Here is an 18,065-nt window from a genome sequence, read left to right as displayed (position 1 = left end):
CACAGTGTGGAGGGCACCACTAAAGGTAACAGGACTCAAATGATTGTATAACAGTCAGATAAGGTGAAATGGGCAAGTTAATTTGCCTGGTGACTATCAGTCATTACTGGTAATTGAGGAAGAGAACATAAAATTGCTTTCATCCATAATTAGTGTTTTTTTCTGATTCTGCATTATTGGGAATCCTTAAATCCAAAAGGCAGGAACTTTCACTGAGTGAAGCATGGAAAGTAAAGCAGGCCCTTTTGAGTTGGCTCTGTCATTCAATGTGACCAGTTAATCATCCAACTCTGTACATTGTTCCACTACCCCTCCCCCTAGCTGGTGCTTGGTTCTCTGTTCCTTTGTGCTTGGGTTTTGGCTATATCAGAGCTGAAAATGTGTTGCTGGAAAAGCGCAGCAGGTCAGGCAACATCCAAGGAACAGGAGAATTGACGTTTCGGGCATAAGCCCTTCTTCAGGAATCAGTTTCCTGAAGAAGGGCTTATGCCTAAAACGTCAATTCTCCTGTTCCTTGGATGCTGCCTGACCTGCTGCGCTTTTCCAGCAACACATTTTCAACTCTGATCTCCAGCATCTGCAGTCCTCACTTTCTCCTTTTGGCTATATCATGTTGCCACCCTAAATGAGCTTGTAGAAATAGAGAATCCTTGTTATTTGAGGTCTGGTTTATTTGACCGTGAGGGGCATCGCAGAAGAACTTGCTGCTCATAAAAATGCCCTGGTAGATGAGCAGAAGGCTGGAAGAACACAAGCTGGGCAGCATCAGGAGGTGGAGAAGCCAATGTTTCAGGTGTAACCCTCCTTCAGGAACTGGGATTGGGTATAAGGGGAGCTGCAGAAAAAGGAGGTGGGGATAGGGAAGAAACAAAAATACTTTGGATAGTGATCAAAGACCCACAGCACGAGTGAGAGAGAGAGGTGATCTTGTGCCATGATTTTTGGGTGTTCTGTGGTCACATAGGGATGTCCAAAGGGAGAATTGTGATTCAACTCGCTGCAAGCGATTTTTGAACAATTTTCAGTGAATCCTGGGAGGAGGATAATATAATAACGTCCTTTCGGATCACCACGTTGGCCAGGGTCTTAGGGGAACACGAGAACTGAATTAGCTTTATTATCACTGTACTTATTTGACTACATGTGTATCAGTTGCCACTTACAATTAGTCACCATCCGTCTTTTACTTTTTCTTCGGCCATAACGTTGGAAGGCGTTATCTTTCTGCGCTGAAGGCTATTCCGTGACCTTGTCCCGTCCACAGGCTGAGCTGGGGGCTGGCACTGATTCAGGCTCTCAACATTGCAGCCTCCTCTCTTTCTCTCACACACACACCCAGAGCCCAGGGTCTCCTCGTCAGATAGGAACAGCCACTCACACAGCGAACTCTTCCAGAAGGTGACTGCAGCTCAGCTCTGTCCCGTGGAGAAGCAGCCTTCACTAACACACTGTGCTGTGGTGTCTGGGCAGGTGGGTTAAAAGCTCAACTTTAGGCGAAACACGATGTATCTATCTAACAGCAAAATACCCTTTTTTTTAAAATGGATGAGATTAGGAAATTGGTGCAACTTTAAATCGTAAACACCAATGAATGCGCGGGGCTGCTTTGTGCAAGTTTTGATCGAGTGGTCTTGGGGGGGGGAACTTTTCAAGTTGAGTGGTAGTGAATGCTGTGATAATATTGTAGGGCGCTGTGTATGTAATAACTGTCCGGGGTATTGAGTATGTTCGGGCAGTGCGCTGTGGCTGAGGTACTCCGGGTGAGATGCCTCACCAGCCCCCTCCTCTGTCTCCTCAGTAAGAGTGTCCCAGCGTTGCCTTGTATCTGACTTGGCAGCCTGATGATTTAAAGGAAATTGCAACTTCTTCTACAAATGTTTTACTGCTTTCAGGTGTTGGCTGGGGACTGGGGTTGAGTGTTAAAGGTCACCTCCTCTCTGATCTGCTTGTTTAAACAATGCAACTGGGGCTATGTTATTTGCAGAGGTCCCTTGCTAACACTGAAACAGAAAATCCGCCGGTTGAAATCTCCAGGTCCGAAAAAAAACTTCCTAACGAGTCCAGTTATTTTAAACGGATTAACGTTTTACTTAAAATATTGTTAAGGGGAATATCCTATAAGAACATGTGCGCACAGGAAATATCTTTGTTGGAGTATAACTAGATATGGTATCTATTCAGTGCATTTATATGTAATGGAAGTGGAATTGAGTTTGAAGTTCAAAATTTGGGAGAAGATTTGTAGCTCGTTGTTGTGGTGGTGGTGATGGTTCTGTTCACCGAGCTGGGAATTTGTGTTGCAGACGCTTCGTCCCCTGTCTAGGTGACATCCTCAGTGCTTAGGAGCCTCCTGTGAAGCGTTTCTGTGATGTTTCCTCCGCTTTTATAGTGATTTGTATCTGCCGCTTCCGTTGTCAGTTCCAGCTGTCCTGCAGTGGCCATTGGGTCCAGGTCGATGTGTTTATTGATTGAATCTGTGGATGAGTGCCATGCCTCTAGGAACTCCCAGGCTGTTCTCTGTTTGGCTTGTCCTACAATAGTAGTGTTGTCCCAGTCGAACTCATGTTGCTTGTCATCTGAGTGTGTGTGTGGCTACTAAGGATAGCTGGTCGTGTCGTTTAATGGCTAGTTGGTGACCAGCTATCCTTTAGTAGCCACACACTCAGATGACAAGCAACATGAGTTCGACTGGGACAACACTACTATTATAGGACAAGCCAAACAAAGAACAGCCAGGGAATTCCTAGATTCTGGATTAGTGGTGCTGGAAGAGCACAGCAGTTCAGGCAGCATCCAAGGAGCAGCGAAATTGACGTTTTGGGCAAAAGCCCTTCATCAGGAATTCCTAGAGGCATGGCACTCATCCACAGATTCAATCAATAAGCACATCGACCTGGACCCAATATACCGGCCACTGCAGCGACAGCTGGAACTGACAACTGGAAGCAGCAGATTCAAACCACTATAAATGCTAGAGGAAACAACACAGAAGCGCTTCACAGGAGGCTCCCAAGCACTGAGGATGTCACCTAGACAGGGGACGAAACGTTTGCAACACAAATTCCCAGCTCTGAGTTTGAAGTTTTCACTTATGCAGCAATCTCCTAACCCCCCCACCCCCGACATCTCAGAGCCTAATGACTGTCGTGACCTCTGTATGAGCAATGCTGTAGTCAGTTTATGCCCCACCGAAAGGAATGGCCCAATGACCAATTAATAATCTTTTTTTTTTCACTTATCTTGGCTGAGGGATAAATATTGACCAGGCCATTTCAGAGAATTACCCAGCTTTTCTTCAACATAGTGCAGTGGGAGTTAGGTGGACCTGCCAGAAGGGGCAGATGGAGTCTCCGTGTGATGCCTCATCTAAAAGATGCACTTTCAAGTTGGATAAGTGTTCAGGGAAACTTCAGTTAGGATTGGGATAAAAACAAGAACAGCGTGTGTCACTCTTATTACAGTTTTGATTGGATTCACATTGGTGCATTGCGAGTGTCAGACTGATTGGAAAATATTTACCAGGCACTTTCTTTCTCTGGGAAATAACATCCCTTTGAAATATTTCAATATTTTTATTGTAGAGTTCCTGCTAAACAGCCTTAACAAGAACGATGACTCATATGTGTTTCCTACACAGAATGAGGCCATTTGGCCCATCATATTTGTGCTGGTCAACAAAGTACACTAATCCCATTTTCCAGTTCTTGGCCCATAACCTTGGAGGCTGTGGTAATGCAGGTGAATATCTAAATGCTGCTTAAATGTTGAGAGTTTCTGATTCAACCACCTTTTCAAGTCGTGAGTTATAGGCACTCAGCATTCTCTGGGTAAAAAGATTTCTCCTTGTCTCACAACTTAGCATTTTACCTCTTACTTTAAATCTGTGCCCCTAGCTTATTGACCCTCTACTAATGGAAAAAAGTGCCTTCCTATCTGCCTTATCTATGGCTTTCATAATTTTGTATTCCTCTATCCGGACCCCCCTCAACCTTTACCCTCTTAACTCTAGCTCTTCCAATTGTTCCCTGTAGCTCAGAACTGCCAGCCCAAGCAACATCCTAGTAAATCTCCTCGCCAGTGCAATCACATCCTTTTCATTGTGTGGTGACCAGAAATGCATACAGTGTTCCAGTTGTGGTCTAACCAGCATTTTATGGTTTTATGAAGGCTTGTGATTTTCTAGAAAAATCAATGGAACCACAATATGCAAACTCTATTGAAAATTCTGGCAGATCTTACTTATTTTGTTAACCCTAATATTTATTTTGTTAAATCATTATTGATTGATTTTTATTAGAATGACCTGATATCACTGTTAGTGAATTCAACAGGTTTATGTTGGAATGGCAATTGGTGTGTGCTCTAGTGATGTAAGCACTCATTGCAAGTAGTTAGTGAATGCCAATTGACCTCACTGCAGTGAGGAGGTGAGGAATGATTTTTCATCTGACCACTGCCTTATCTATATAGAAAAATATCTTTTGGTTCTATGATTTTTTTTTGAACTTATCAAAATAAGCAGAAGGCTATCCCACCAAATGTGAACACAAGCGGTATAGTTAGTAAGTTTGCAGATGACACCAAAATTGGAGGTGTAATGGACAGCAAAGAAGGTTACATCAGATTATAACAGGATCTTGATGAGATGGGTCAATGGGCTGAGAGGTGGCAGATGGAGTTTAATTTAGATAAATGTGTGGTACTGCATTTTGGAAAAGTAAATCTTAGCAGGACTTATACACTTAATGGTAAGGTCCTTAGGAGTGTTGCTGAATAAAGAGACCTTGGAATGCAGGTTCATTGCTCCTTGAAAGTGGGGTCACAGGTAGATAGGATAGTGAAGGCGGCGTTTGGTATGCTTTCCTTTATTGGTCAGAGTATTGAGTACAGGAGTTGGGAGGTAATGTTGCAGCTGTACAGGACATTGGTTAGACCACTGTTGGAATATTGCATGCAATTCTGGACTACTTCCTATTGGAAAGATGTTGTGAAACTCGAAAGGCTTCAGAAAAGATTTACAAGGAAGTTGCCAAGGTTGGAGGATTTGAGCTACAGGGAGAGGCTGAACAGGCTGGGGCTGTTTTCCCTGGAGCGTCGGAGGCTGAGGGGTGACCTTATAGAGGTTTACAAAATCATGAGGGACATGGATAGGATAAATAGACAAAGTATTTTTCCCTGGAGTGTGGGAGGCTAAAACTAGAGGGCATAGGTTTAGGGTGAGAGGGGAAAGATAAGAGACCCAAGGGGCAACTTTTTCTCACAGAGGGCGTTACGTGTATGGAATGAGCTGCCAGAGGACGTGGTGGAGGCTGGTACAATTGCAACATTGAAAAGGCTTCTGGATGTGTATATGAATAGGAAGGGTTTGGAGGGATATCGGCCAGGTGCTGGCCGGTGGGACTAGATTGGCTTGGGATGGGCGAGTTGGACTGAAGGGTCTGTTTCTGTGCTGTACATCTCTGTGACTCTAAATAGACGTGAGTCTTAATTCAATATTTCTGCTGGTGTGCTATGCTACTCATAAAAGTTCAAGTGTTGTTGAGTGTAGGGTGTGTGTGGAGTGAAGTAACCAGTGATCCTGAAAGGAACTGCTGAAAGTGTTTTGTAAGTAGTTCTTGTAGGGCTAGGAGGAACGTGAATGCTGCTCTTTCTGTGTTCTTCCTGTCTGCCAAGGAGTCAGGAGAATGCTGCATTCCCCACCCCCACTCATCTCCTGATCAAGCACGTTTTACAAAACATTCACAGCCACCCAATTTGCACTTGAATTAAAATTCAATGCCCCACCCATCTAAACCCACCCACCTAGTTTATCAATGTGGAGATATTGCACAGAAAACATTCATACGTCTCCTAGGATCATAGCAAGAATCACTTCCCCTTTGGCACAAGTAAAATCCACATGCCAGTTTCCCAAATTACTGCATTGAATCCAGGCCAGAGCCCAGATTGACCACGTTTTCTGGGGTTTGCAGCTTTGCTGTTTGATTTAGTAATCCATTGTTTACATTATCATTTCCCAATTTCTCAAGGCACCCCTCAAACTTTTATAGATGCTTTAGCAAAACTGGTTTGCTTGCTTGTAATTTTCCTTGCGCTAAGGGCAAAATGCAAAAGCAAGTTGCTATCAGTTGATGATGCAGCCTCAAGTAGGTTGTTATCAGTTGTACAAGCAGTGTAAGTGCTTGACTATGTCAATAGTGGTCAGCAGTATATGGAGTTGAAGAAACCATTATTTGGGGGTGCCGGTGTTGGACTGGGATGTGCAAAGTTAAAAATCTCTCAACCCAGGGTTATAGTTCGACAGGTTTATTTGGAAGCACTAGCTTTTGGTTTGCCGCTCCTTCATCAAGAAGAACCAGCTTATTTGTGGCAAGATTTTTTTTTCAGTACATTCTCTGCCAGAAAATTGCCAAAGTACCATTTATAAAGGGGTGTACAGTATGTTATATAGTAAGATGAGGAAATTCATGATATAGAACTCAGAATGCATAAGGTGAATTTTTTTTAATGCAAAAGATAGATGACTAGCTGTAGTACATGCTGAGGTTAGAAAGTTTACAGTAGAAGTCAAGCTGGATCAGAAAACATTTAAATAATTCCAACTGAATAATCAAATCAGGTGGGATTTAAACATCTCAACAATCAAGTAATCGATAGCGTATACAGGAAGAACCGGGACATAGATTTAAGGAAAGGGGCAGGAGGCAAAGAAATGATTTAAAGATTTTTTTTCACATAAAGGTTGGAGAGTTATCTGGGATATCACTACCTGAAAGAATCATGGAAAAGGTATCCTAACAGCATTTATGAAATAGTTAGATAAATGCTTAAAACACCATAGCATACAAGGTTACGGGGCAAGAGCTGGAAAATGGGATTAGAATTGACAGGTGCTTGATGATGGGCACAGAATTGATCTTTCTTTGTAAAACTGTCACATCGATTGAGGTACATTAAGACCATGGAGTCTAACATCAACATGGGCAAAAGGAGAGATTTGTTTGTGAGAAGCCAGGTTTTTAGGTAATGGGCATTTTTTTATTTTGTTGGAGGCACAGAACTGGAAGGGAGCATTCACGATATCATCATCTCTAGAGGTGACAGACATTAGTCGAGAGAAGGTGCTGGAAAAGCACAGCAGGTCAGGCAGCATCTGAGGAGCAGGAGAATCGACATTTTGGGCATAAGCCCTTCATCAGGAATGAGGCTTGTGGGCAGGGGGCTGAGAGATAAATGGGAGGGTGGGTTTCCTCCGGGTGCTCCGGTTTCCTCCCACAGTCCAAAAATGTGCAGGTTAGGTGAATTGGCCACGCTAAATTGCCTGTAGTGTTAGATGCAGGGGTAAATGTAGGGGAATGGGTATGGGTGGGTGTGCTTCGGCGGGTCGGTGTGGACTTGTTGGGCCAAAGGGCTGTTTCCACACTGTAAGTAATCTAATCTAATCTAATCTAGAATCGACATTTTGGGCATAAACCCTTCATCAGGAATGAGGCTTGTGGGCAGGGGACTGAGAGATAAATGTGAGGGGGGAGGTGCGGTTGGGGATGGGTAAGGTATCTGAGAATGTGATAGGTAGATCTATTGATATGTAATCTGTCTGGGATTAAGCCTGAAGTCTTTAGGCTGAAGGAGCTGCTGGGGGAATGATGTGATCCAGTCCAGTGATGTTCTGTTGATAAGACAATGGAGGCTTATAAACATTTGAGCTACAAGTTGGGTCAGGGGCTTGAGAAGATCATTAGCAAGCTCTTTCCTCTTGGTACCTGATGTTCGTAAGGTACACTTGCATGGGCTAATGATCATTAGCAACAATTGAGCTAGATTTCCTTTTGACTAAATAGCTGCTATTTGTGGTGACATAAACACATAGTTATCACTCAAGTAAACATCAGGCCAAACACTTACTGTAAATGGGAATAAGGACAGCACAAAGTGTACCAGTACACTGTAATATTTATCATAATGCAAGTACATTGTGCTGTTTTTATTCTAAGCACAATGCCCTGTTGTGTCAGTATAATATTTCTCAGTGATAATGGAATCAAATATTTGAGTGTAAAAAATAAAGTTGAAGTCTTCACAACAAATTTCAGTCAGAGTGCAAGTGGATAATCACAAGAGCCACTCCATCATCAGGTCAGACATTGAGACTGTCTGCTTTGTGCAATGTGCAGTTCCATTCGCCATCTCTCAGCCAAATAAGCTGTCCATCCCTGTGTGCAGCAAGACCTGCTTGGGCCAATGTAGTTCATAACATTAATGCCACACCAATCAGAGGCAGAAACCACACCTATGAGAAGATTACAACAATCCTTAAAAAGCTGAGTTAATATTAAATATATTCACATTTTACTTATCGGTGTACACATCAGTGTAGACATAAGACAATGGAAGAGGTGTTTGAAATTGCAAAGCTTTAAAACAAAATCTTAAAAATCCTGAAAATAAAATGTCAGTATTTCAGCCATTTAGTCAGAATTGAAAGGCTACAGTGATCTGTTCGACAGGGGTAAAGTGGAGAGCAGCAGAGCAAGAGTTTGACTTGAGAGTAGAGTTGCTTGATGGATGTCACAGATTGGTGCTGGGTGATCTGTAACAGAGGAAGCACAAAAGGGCAGCATGCCACGACAGCAGATAAGCAGTAGCAGAATTCCAAGGATCAGATTGCACAATTGACTCTCAGCTAGCATTGCACATGTCTGAAAATGATCAGTCGATGTGTATTTGAAAATCGCTCTTTGTCAATCACTGAAAACTCTCGGATTCTGAAATCGGCCAGCTACTCGATGCTTAAAACTGCAGCGGTTTAAGAATGCAGCACACCAACAACTTCTCAAGGGCAAATAGGGACAGGCAAGAAATGCTGGCCAACGATACCAATGTTGCATAAGTGAATATATAAAAAGTATTTCTCAAGCTATATCCAGTTAAGAGGCATTAACCTGATGAGAAAACACCCATGGAGAAACAGAAAAAAAAAGTTTGAAGATAAGTGAAAGTTTGGTTGGGTGCTGGTTAGTCTGATGGTAATATTCATATTTATCAACTTACGTTATACTTTGAAGTTGGCAGGCAAATTTTATAAGGCTGCAAGTAAAGTATGCATGGTCCTTGACTTTATAAATTAAAAACATGAGTACAGAACTGAAGTTATAGTAAACATTTGCAAATCATTAGGTAAAACTCAACTATGTGCAGCTCTAGCTGTTGAACTTCAGGAAGGATGTCAAAGCTTCGCAGAAGGTATTGGAAATTTATTGGAATGTATTAGGGTGTAGGATGTTAGTTTTACAGAAACCTTGGGAGAAGCCTGGGATTTTTTCTTTAGAACAGAGCAAGTTAAGAGGAGATTTAATAGAGGTGTGTAATAACTGTGAAGGGAATTGATAAGAGCAAGGAGAAATTAGTACTACTGTCAGTGAAGTCAGAGAGTGAGTGTACGACTTTAAGATAATTGTTAAAAGGACCAAAAGAGAGACAATGAGAAATAGTGTTATGCAACAATAAAAGATGGTTGAAACGGAGTCTGGAGTAACTTTCAAAAGAGAATTGGAGAAATACTTGAAAAGGAGGTATTTCAGTCAGAGTGCAAATTGTGACACCAATTGGATAGCTCTTTCAAATAGCAAAAACAGACATGATGGGCCAAATGGCCTCTTTGTATTCTGTAAGGTTCTTCACATAGAGTCCAAAAACAGGTACTGTATTATAATACAGAATAATTTGGCACCAATTGCTTCTGATGCTGACAGCTTATAAATGTCATGCTGCTGTTGAGTTAAATGATTGTTCGATAAAGGCACCACCAAGTGCACGACTGAGGGTACACAATAGTGAAAAGGCAGCATGTGATAAAGTTAGTCTACTTGATTTAAACCAATCATTATCTCTTAAAGGAGAGTGCATGGTGGCTGCTGCAAGTGCTGGAATGCATTTTAAAAGTGATGCTCATCTGGACACTTAATAATGTATGGAGGAGAACATGCTGCAAGATGTTCCAGTGTAGCCCTGCAGAAGAAGAGCGATCGTACCTATCCATAGGAAGCCAGAAGGCTGTCCAGATAGACTTTGTGACAGTGATGGAACCAGATGATCATGGGATGATCTAATCTAGGAGCCTAATCCCAATGACCTGAATTGAAAGAACTCTAGAAAGCACCAAAGGCTTCAAAAATCTTAGCAAACTCCAATATAAAGCAATTGACCACAAACCTGCAAGTACTGATGATTCCTTTGACGCAGAGTCATAGAGTCAAAATGGATATACAGAACGGAAACAGACGCTTTGGTCCAACTCATCCATGCCGACCTGATATCCTAACCTAATCTAGTCCCATTTGCCAGCACATGGCCCATGTTCCTCTCAACCCTTCCTATTCATATATCCATTCAGATGCTTGTTAAATGTTGCAAATGTTGCAAATGTCCCAGGCTTCTCCCAAGGACTTCCATAAAGTCATAGAGATGTATAGCAGGGAAACAGAACCTTCGGTCCAATCTGTCCATGCCGACCAGATATCCCAACCCAATCTAGTCCCACCTGCCAGCACCCGGCCCATATCCCTCCAAACCCTTCCTATTCATATACCCATCCAAATGCCTATTAAATGTTGCAATTGAACCAGCCTCCACCACATCCTCTGGCAGCTCATTCCATACACGTACCATCCTCTGTGTGAAAACGTTGCCCCTTAGGTCTCTTTTATATCTTTCCCCTCTCACCCTAAACCTATGCCCTCTAGTTCTGGACTCCCTGACCCCAGGAAAAAGACTTTGTCTAATCATCCTATCCATGCCCTTCATAATTTTGTAAACCTCTATAAGGTCACCCCTCAGCCTCAGATGCTCCAGGGAAACAGCCCCAGCATGTTCAGCCTCTCCCTGTAGCTCAAATCCTTCAACCCTGGCAACATCTTTGTAAATCTTTTCTGAACTCTTTCAAGTTTCACAACATCTTTCCAATAGGAAGGAGACCATAATTGCATGCAATATTCCAATAGTGGCCTAACCAATGTCCTGTAAAGCCGCATCATGACCTCCCAACTCCTGTACTCAATACTCTGACCAATAAAGGAAAGCATACCAAATGCCGCCTTCACTATCCTATTCACCTGCGACTCCACTTTCAAGGAGCTATGAACCTGCACTCCAAGGTCTCTTTGTTCAGCAACACTCCCCAGGACCTTACCATTAAGTGTATAAGGCCAGCTAAGATTTGGTTTCCCAAAATGCAGCACCTCGCATTTATCTGAATCAAACTCCATCTGCCATTTCTCAGCCCATTGGCCCATCTGGTCCAGACTACACCTCCAATTTTGGTGTCATCTGCAAACTTACTAACTGTACCTCTTATGCCCGCATCCAAATCATTTATGTAAATGACAAAAAGTAGACGACCCAGCACCGATCCTTGTGGCACTCCACTGGTCACAGGCCTCCAGTCTGAAAAACAACCCTCCAACACCACCCTCTGTCTTCTACCTTTGAGCCAGTTCTGTATCCAACTAGTTCTCCCTGTATTCTATGAGATCTAACCTTGCTAATCAGTCTCCCATGGGGAACCTTGTCGAACGCCTTACTGAAGTCCATGTAGATCACATCTACTGCTCTGCCCTCATTAATTTTCTTTGTGACTTCTTCAAAAACTTCTTCAATCAAGTTTGTTAGACATAATTTCCCACGCACAAAGCCATGTTGACTATCCCTAATCAGTCCTTGCCTTTCCAAATACATGTACATCCTGTCCCTCAGGATTCCCTCCAACAACTTGCCCACCACTGAGGTCAGGCTCACCAGTCTATAGTTCCCTGGCTTGTCTTTACCGCCCTTCTTAAATAGTGGCACCACGTCTGCCAACCTCCAATCTTCCGGCACCTCACCTGTAACTATCGATGATACAAATATCTCAACAAGAGGCCCAGCAATCATTTCTCTAGCTTCCCACAGAGTTCTCGGGTACATCTGATCAGGTCCTGGGGATTTATCCACCTTTTACCATTTCAAGACATCCAGCACTTCCTGCTCTGTAATCTGGACATTTTGCAAGATGTCACCATCTATTTCCCTTCAGTCTATATCTTCCATATCCTTTTTCACAGTAAGTACTGATGCAAAATATTCATTCAGTATCTCCCCCATTTTCTGTGGTTCCACGCAAAGGCCATTGGGAGCTCATTCCATACACGCACTACCCTCTGTGCGAAAAAGTTGCCCCTTAAATCCTAAATCTTCTAATCTGTGAAGTGTTGTGGATTGGAGGAAAACGTTACTTGCTGATAATTTTGTGAAAATTCTGGATTAGTTAAAGAGTAATGACAGCTTGTGAGAGTATGAGAGTTTACACAGTTGTGTGAATGATGGATTTGGAAGTCATGCGTGTTAAAAGGTAACTTTGAAGCGCTCTGTCCGCATCGATATAAACTGGCGATTTCAGTGTTAGAAGGAACCAAATCGATGATGGTGATAGGGCTTTCATCATGCAGAAATAATACCATGATCAATTGTTCAAATGCTGGTGGGTTGAATGTAGATGGGTCAGATGTTAATTATTAAACTGCAGCATAAACATTTAAATCTTTACTGACTGAGCAGGTGAATGTATCCTTTCATGTGATACAGAGCTACTCAGGCAAAATGGTCCATATAAACAAACTTCAGCATGTGTGAACCAGAGAGACCAGAACAATTACCTGGGCTTCCTGCTTGCATTGGGAGCTCACTGACCCAGAAAATGCACAAGGAGCATCTGAACACAGGATTGTGTAAAATAATGATAAACTGGAGTATTTGAGTAGCTTGTTCCCATTCACTGTCAAGAATTACATATTAAGGGCAATTCTTTTGGCCTGATGTATCAGTGTGCCCCTGTGGTACACATAATTCACCTCAAGAAAACCCGTTGAGAGGACCCATTAAGTGATGAATGAGCAGACACTGCTGCAGTGTACAAATAGAAACAATCCAGGACTTACTGATTGCAGAATGACTGTCCTTGTTTTGTTTTTTGTAGATTTTCTTGTAGTTTTATCCCCTTCATTTCAAGGTCTGTAATATGGCAACAATGTAGAAGAGCCAGCTTATCAGCTAGTCATGTTCCAAATAAAAACACAAAGTCTGATGTTATATTTTGTTGCAGCTAAACACTGACTGTCAGTTTAGAGGCAATTCTGACAAGGCCATATTTATTGTGCATGACTTGTTTCTCGGTGCTGGTTTTATAACTAAACAGCTCCTACAGTTGTTTCTCACTCTCCATTGAGAGTCTGAGTAATTGTATTTGTAGATGATAGCCATGATAGTCCTGTCTCTCTAGAGCAAAAAGGTGAAGATTCAGGTTCCCCTTCAGAGAATTGAGTGTAAAATCCAGACCAACACTCTAGTGCAGCAGTGAGTGAGTGTTGCACTAATCAGAGGTGCTGACTTTCAGATGAGATGTTAAACCAAGGCCCTATCTGTCACAGAGTCATTGAGATGTACAGCACGGAACTCACCCTTCAGTCTCACTTGTCCATGCTGACCAGATATCCTAAACTAGTCTAGTCCCATTTGCCAGCACTTGGCCCATACCCCTCTAAACCCTTCCTATTCATTTACCCATCCATTAAAATGTTGTAATTCCATCCATGCACCGCCCTTTGCGTGAAAAGGTTGCTCCTTAGGTCCCTTTTAAATTTTCCCCTCTCACCCTAAACCTATGCCCTTTAGTTCTGGGCAAACCCCCCACCCCATGATAAGACTTTGTCTATTTACCCTATACATGTCCTTCATGATTTTATAAACCTTTTATAAGGTCACTCCTCAGCCTCCAAAGCTCCAGGGAAAACAGCCCCAGCCTATTCATCCTCTCCCTTTAGCTCAAACCCTCCAACCTTGGCAACATCCTTGTAAATGTCTTCTGAACCCTTTCAAGTTACACAACATGCCTTCCTACAGCAAGGAGACCAGAATTGCACACAATATTCCAAAAGTGGCCTAACCAATGTCATAGGCAAAAGTGAGGACTGCACATGCCGGAAACCAGAGTCAAGATTAGAGTGGTGCTGGAAAAGCACAGCAAGTCAGGCAGCATCCAAAGTGCAGGAAAATTGACATTTCGGGCAAAAGCCCTTCATCAAGGGTGTTACATGTATGGCTTTTGCCCGAAACGTTGATTTTCCTGCTCCTCGGATGCTGCCTGACCACACTAACCAATGTTCTGTACAGCCACAACATGACCTCCCAACTCCTATACCTGATCTCTCACCAATAAAGGAAAGATTTTCCTGGAGCTTCAGAGACTGAGGGGTGACTGTATAAAGGTTTATACAACCATGAGGGGCATGGATAGGATAAATAGACAAGGTCTTTTCCCTGGCTTGGGGTCTCCAGAACTAGAGGGCCTAGGTTTTGGGTGAGAGGGGAAGGATTTAAAAGGGACCAAAGGGGCAACGTTTTCACGCAAGGCGGATTTGAGCTACAGGTAGAGGTTGAATAGGCCGGGGCTGCTTTCCCTGGTGTGTCAAAGGCTGAGGGGTGACCTTACAGAGGTTTATAAACCTTTCATGAGGGGCATGGGTAGGGAGTCCAGAACTAGAGGGCATAGGTTTAGGCTGAGAGGGGAAAGATATAAAAGAGACCTAAGGGGCAACTTTTTCATGCAGAGGGTGATATGTGTGTGGAATGAGCTGCCAGAGGAAGTGGTGGAGGCTAGTACAATTGCAACATTTAAAAGGCATCTAAATAGGAAGGGTTTGGAGGGATATGGACCTGCTGCAGGAAGATGGGACTAGATTGGGGTGGGATATCTGGTTGGCATGGACGAGTTGGACTGAAGGGTCTGCTTCTGTGCTGCATATCTCTATGATTCTATAGGGTGGTGTGTGTATGGAATGTGCTGCCGGAGAAAGTGGTGGAGACTGGTACAATTAAAATATTTAAAAGGTATCTAGGTGGGTGCATGAATAGGAAAGGTTTAGAGAGATATTTTGCCAAGTCCTGGCAAATGGAACTAGATTAGTTTAGGATATCTGGTCGGCATGGATGTGTTGGAACGAAGGGTCTGTTTCGGTGCTGTACATCTCTATGACTCTATACCAACTGTCTTAGGTCCTGTAGTACAATTTCAAAGAACCAAACTCTCCCTGGTTCCTGACCAAGATTCATCCCAAACCAAAAACCCATTAGCTAATCATTATCACATTGCTGTTTCAACTGGATTTAAATATGCACAGCTGTATTTCCTACAACGCAACAGGGACAACACTTGAAAAGAGGGTATAAAGTGCTTTGGGGCATTCTCCACACTGACCTCCAAAGAACATCCCACCTAGACTCATCCCCCTACTCTGCATTTCCCATGGCTAACGCACCTGACCCATACATCCCTGAACACTATGGATAATTTACCATGGTCAATCCACCTAACCTGCACATCTTTGGACTGTGGAGCACCTAGCAGAAATCCACGTAGACACGGGGAGAATGTGAAAACTCCATGCAGACAGTTGCCCGAGGGAGGAATTGAACCCATGTCCCTGGTGCTGTGAGGCTGCAGTGCTAATCACGGAGTCCACTAATTTTTTTTTTGTTTAACTTTCAAGATGAAACTGCAGGTGCAATGAACTCTTACAAAATGGTTTAGGTACTTTATGTTGTTATTTAATTAATTCTTTTTTACCTTTTTCTGAAAGTGCAACACTGCACGTACTTGCAATGCTGACAGCTTCTATATTTCTGACTCTCTCAGGGTGTAACAGGAACCAACTCTTCCGTGTCAAAGGTGGAGTGATCATGTGCCTCCTTCGCACTGGTTTTAGGCAGTGGTCCTGGTCTGTTGGTTCGGCAGGTTTTTGGGTTTCACAGGTTTGGCTTTTAAGACCATAAGACCATAAGACCATAAGACATAGGAGTGGAAGTAAGGCCATTCGGCCCATCAAGTCCACTCCGCCATTCAATCATGGCTGATGCGCATTTCAGCTCCACTTACCAGCGTTCTCCCCGTAGCCCTTAATTCCTCGAGACAACAAGAATCTATCAATCTCGGCCTTGAAGACATTTAGCGTCCCGGCTTCCACTGCACTCCGTGGCAATGAATTCCACAGGCCCACCACTCTCTGGCTGAAGAAATGCCTCCGCATTTCTGTTCTGAAATGACCCCCTCTAATTCTAAGGCTGTGTCCACGGGTCCTAGTCTCCTCGTTTAACTGAAACAATTTCCTAGCATCCACCTTTTCCAAGCCATGTATTATTTTGTACGTCTCTATTAAGTCTCCCCTTAATCTTCTAAACTCCAACGAATACAATCCCAGTATCCTCAGCCGTTCCTCATATGTTAGACCTGTCATTCCAGGGATCATCCGTGTGAATCTCCGCTGGACACGTTGCAGTGCCAGTATGTCCTTCCTGAGGTGTGGGGACCAAAACTGGACACAGTACTCCAAATGGGGCCTAACCAGAGCTTTATAAAGTCTTAGTAGTACATCTCTGCTTTTATATTCCAGCCCTCTTGAGATAAGAGACAACATTGCATTCGCTTTCTTAATCACGGACTCAACCTGCATGTTTACCTTTAGAGAATCCTGGACTAGCACTCCCAGATCCCTTTGTGCTTTAGCTTTATTAATTTTCTCACCATTTAGAAAGTAGTCTATGCTTTTATTCTTTTTGCCAAAGTGCAAGACCTCGCACTTGCTCACGTTAAATTCCATCAGCCATTTCCTGGACCACTCTCCCAACCTGTCAAGATCCTTCTGCAGCCTCCCCACTTCCTCAGTACTACCTGCCTGTCCACCTAACTTCGTATCATCGGCAAACTTCGCGAGAATGCCCCCGGTTCCCTCATCCAAATCGTTAATATATAATGCGAACAGCTGTGGCCCCAGCACCGAACCCTGCGGGACACCGCTCGTCACCGGCTGCCATTCTGAAAAAGAACCTTTTATCCCAACTCTCTGCCTTCTGTTAGACAGCCAATCCTCAATCCATCCCAGCAGCTCACCTCGAACACCATGGGCCCTCACCTTACTCAGCAGCCTCCCGTGTGGCACCTTATCAAAGGCCTTTTGAAAGTCTAGATAGACCACATCCACTGGGTTTCCCTGGTCTAACCTACTTGTTACCTCTTCAAAAAATTCCAACAGGTTTGTCAGGCATGACCTCCCTTTACTAAGTTTTAAGTTTCTGTTGTTCCTCATCCTCCCCGTTCACATAACTGAGACATAGAAGCTCACAAAGGGATGATGAACTGATCTTGCAACTGCTCCTTGGACGCCATGATTGAATGGCCATGTAGCTTTTGCTACTGAGGCGTGAGACACTGCTGGTTCAGTAGACAGCTGAGACATCACTGTCTGATGGTTTCATTAAAATATTGTCGTTATTCTGTTCTGATCCTTGTCCAGCAGATGCAAACTCCCAGCCCCTCTGTTTGAGCTGAATTTCTGATGCAACAAAACTGATCAACTGTATCCCAAACTATAATCCCAGCATTTCCATGAACACTCTGTCAGCAATATTGCTCCAAACACTGGCAGAAATCTATATTCATTGTTTTGAAAACATCCTGGTCGAGGTTATAAAAATGCTAGTCTTTCCTTTAATCTATAGGCTAGACTGAGCAGGTGTGGTCAGGGAGGTAGCAGGTGATCAATTCAAGTTGAAAAAATAACCTAGCGTTTTAATTCTTGGTTTTTAATCTGTAAACTGTCAGATTTTATTGAATTCAGTTACATCATTTTGTCATGGTAGGATTTGAGCAACTAACTCCTTGATTTGTTGGTTCACTATTACAAAATACCGTGTCTGCCCATGGCAGGCGCTGCATGTTTCTCTGGCTGAACCCAGAACCTTCAGTTTTACCATAAGTGGACATATTTTGGAGAAAAGACTGCAGTTTTTCTTTAATTCATTCTGGGGAGATGGGTGTAGCTGGCTGGGCCAACATTTATTGCACAACAATAATTGCCCTTGAGAAGGTGGTGGTGAGCTATCTCCCTGAACTATGCAGTCTGTATACTGTAGGTAGACCCACAATGCCGTTAGAAGGGACTTCCAGGATTTTGACCCAGCAACACTGAAGGAATGGCAAT

General features: G+C 43.3%; 1 protein-coding gene across 1 annotated transcript in view; it reads left to right on the top strand.

The window, feature by feature from the left end:
- Nucleotides 1–1,378: 1,378 nt before the first annotated feature.
- Nucleotides 1,379–18,065, top strand: part of bcar3 (BCAR3 adaptor protein, NSP family member) — a 188,151-nt gene continuing 171,464 nt past the window's right edge. Inside the window, exon 1 of the mRNA XM_087990469.1 lies at nucleotides 1,379–1,470. The gene's annotated coding sequence lies outside the window, so the exon portion shown is untranslated. The remainder of the gene's footprint in view (nucleotides 1,471–18,065) is intronic.

This window comes from Chiloscyllium plagiosum, unplaced genomic scaffold (genome assembly GCF_037043375.1).
Source record: "Chiloscyllium plagiosum isolate Xiang-an unplaced genomic scaffold, Cpla_swu_hap1 HiC_scaffold_9, whole genome shotgun sequence".
Taxonomy (NCBI): domain Eukaryota; kingdom Metazoa; phylum Chordata; class Chondrichthyes; order Orectolobiformes; family Hemiscylliidae; genus Chiloscyllium; species Chiloscyllium plagiosum.
The sequence above is the reverse complement of the archived record's forward strand: the minus strand, read 5'-3'. Positions and strand labels throughout refer to the sequence as shown.